This window comes from Mus caroli, unplaced genomic scaffold, assembly GCF_978045245.1.
Source record: "Mus caroli unplaced genomic scaffold, Mus_caroli_1 scaffold_6, whole genome shotgun sequence".
In the NCBI taxonomy this organism is placed as follows: domain Eukaryota; kingdom Metazoa; phylum Chordata; class Mammalia; order Rodentia; family Muridae; genus Mus; species Mus caroli.
In genome coordinates this window covers 89,215,376-89,218,503 of record NW_028227261.1, presented here as the reverse complement: position 1 = coordinate 89,218,503, position 3,128 = coordinate 89,215,376, and positions in this window count along the sequence as shown.

The following is a 3,128-nucleotide window of genomic DNA, read 5'->3' as shown; positions in this document are numbered from 1 at the left end:
ATTCTATGAGCATAGCTGATGCTATTAGCAACTAACTTTCTAAAATTAGGTGCAGTGAAGGTAATAGTACTTTGGGCTCTTTCCAGTGATGTTTTCAGTTCATGGCAGGACTGTAAAAGAAGATTCCTCTGTGTCTTTTTATACATCTTCCATCTCCTAATTAATCCAACTTCTATGTTCTTCCTCCAAAAGGTCCTCCACTTTCATCTTCTTCTCATTGTACTTGTGACAACCTCATTTCAGTATCTCACAAACTGAATTATTTACTCTACTTTTAGATTATTCCCTGCCAAAATGTTCTGCACAATGTGTTTAGATTTATTCTGTAGAACAATTCTGATACTTCTACTCAAAAAGATGAAAAAGTGTAAAGTTCTTTAAGTAGTCATTTAGCCCTGGTTATTGTCCAGGCTGTGTCTCAGATCCCTTGCACTTAATCTTCTTTTTCAGTATGCTACACATGAGTTCATACTTCTGCTTATGTAATCATTCATTTGTATGATCATAGACCCAAGAAACATAATATCTGATGTAAAAACAGTTGCCCCATAGTAAGCTCCAGGGAGAGTTCAGGTTTATGGGAGAAGTTTTAGGGGAGATAAAATATGAACTGACATTCTAGAACAGATTTTTTGGTGGATACAGCAACTCTTGCCAAATTGACAGTAAGTAGTATCTCACAAAAGCACAAGCACACACAAAAAGATTACAAACTTTATGTGAAACTTCATTGTGGAATTGAGTTTTGGTTTAAAAAATAGTGTTTTCACTAGAAGCTTAGGAAGAGAGGTTATGGAGCCCATGGGATAGGCTGTAGGTAATGAAGACTCTGGGATGATTTATGCTAATAATACTGTATTAAAGTACATCCGTGCCCATCCTCTTTATATTTTCCTTTGTCATTCTCTTTCCCTATAACTTTTTGTGCTTCACTATTACTTCCCACTATTACTTCCTTCACTATTACTCACTCTTTAATGCATTACTTTCCCCTATCCCTACCAGGAAAACAATTAGACTTTCTTCCTGTACTTTGGACTAACTTACTTTTGTGACATGTGGGTTTTTCTTTTTGTTGCATCAATGTTAAGATATCTAAACAGTATATATTATATACTTGTCTTCTAGCCTTTCTCCTGGTAGGCATTAGCTGTTCAATAAATAGTTGTTAAATTGAGTTGGATTTCGGAATCATTAAAAAATGCCCAGTCATCAATTACAATTTATACATTCCCTAATTTCTACTCGCTTCTTATTTGAATTTAGTGTTGGTCAATGATATTAACTGGCAAACACATTTACTCCACTGCTCTCTGCAGAAATTTCAGTAAGGGGCAAAGTGCTGGCAGTTTGGAGGTGTTTTGCTTCAAAACCAAATTGATACCTTAACTTCTATGAAGGCTTGGCACCTCACATTGTGTATCAGCAGGAAGGATCATACCATGTCAGATGGAAATGAATAAATAGAAATGTAGAAACAGTGTGAACTCCATCCCTTGCTTTCATCACTAGACTTGGGTCAGTCAACAAACCCTATAAGACCATGGCATAGCAGTGGGAGTTATCATTTGTCATCTGCTTACAATGTTTTATGCACTGTGATAAACACATCTTATAAAGTTATGTAAGCAAATACTAACAATAATCCTGTAATGTAGGCATTATCATTCTCTATAGAAATATATCATGAAGGAGTAAATGGTTTTAATAATAGACATTTTTCAGTACTTACCTAACAAAAGCAACCAAAGAAATGAAAAGGTTATTTTGACTCCATGTTTGCGGGTTCAGTCCATCACATCAGGAAAGACATGCCAGCAGAAGTGGGAGATGTTTACTCACATTGCCTTCACAGTCACAGTGCAGAGAGAAATGAATGGTGCCAATCAGCTTCCATTCTTTTTGATATTTAGTCTGGGTCCCATCAGCTGGTACTATCCAGATTTAATGTTAGATTTCCCACATCAATCAGTCTAATCTAAAATCCTTCTCATAAATATGCCTAGAGGTTGTTATCCATAGTGATTCTAGATCTCATCAAGTTGACAATTAAGATTAACCACTGCACATTCCCTTCATTGAGATCACACTGGTGACAACAAGTTCAAGGGGGTATGAAGCCAAAACAGTGACTCCAGAGACCAAGCATTTAGCGATGTAATTGTATTGTCTTAAATGATTTTATCATGATGTTTGGTATGCCAGACAATGTGAAGACAGGTGCTTGGAGGACATGAAGAACTTCATGCCAACTAGGAGTTTTTAAATATACTCAATCATTGTCATCAGCTCTTACTGGTACAATAGCAGTGGAAGAAAGAACTGAATGTGAAAATGTTCCTACTGATTGATTGGAAGTGAATAATTATTACCTTTTTTATATTATGTATTCACTATCAGAAAGTAATAGAAATGCTAAGCAAGATTAATAGCCCTGTTTCATTATTTTTAATGCAAACTATTGATTTTAATGTAGTATAAGGCATGACAGTTTATTATAATAAAACAATAAAATAGAGTATATGAAGTAATTGAGAATAATCTTTTTGCCTTCTTGCTGCGGCTGTGGGGCATAACGTTCTGTACATGTGGAGGCATTTATGGCAAGCTCTTTGCAGAGATGGCAGCTTAAGCACTCTATAAAGAAGCACTTTGGAACCAGAGTATTATAAATAATCGGCAATAAAGCTGGTAAATGGGCCTTTAATTTGATTCCATTATGTCACAGATCACAAGGACCAAGAGAGCCCAGCTTTCAAAACACTAACTGCTAAGCCTAACACAAAGGTAAGAATAGGAGATGGTCTTAGAGTAGCTTTTCTACCGTTGACATTTTCAGGGAAGAGCTAGATCATTGACATCTGGGTGTGGAATGATTACTTGTGTAATAGCCAGGCATACCAGGTAAAACTTCTCTGCTCCCACTGTAAGTTTTCTCTGATATTCTCCCTTTCTAGGGGTGGTTTTTTTGGGCATCTTTCCAACTTCCATATACCTTGCCCAATTTCATAGGTAAGAGCAGACAAATTCAATGTATGACCTTGTTGCCTAGAATACATCATAAAGGATGTAAGAAAGAAATATTAGGCCAACTGTACATGCTGTGCTAATCAGAACACACATAGAGT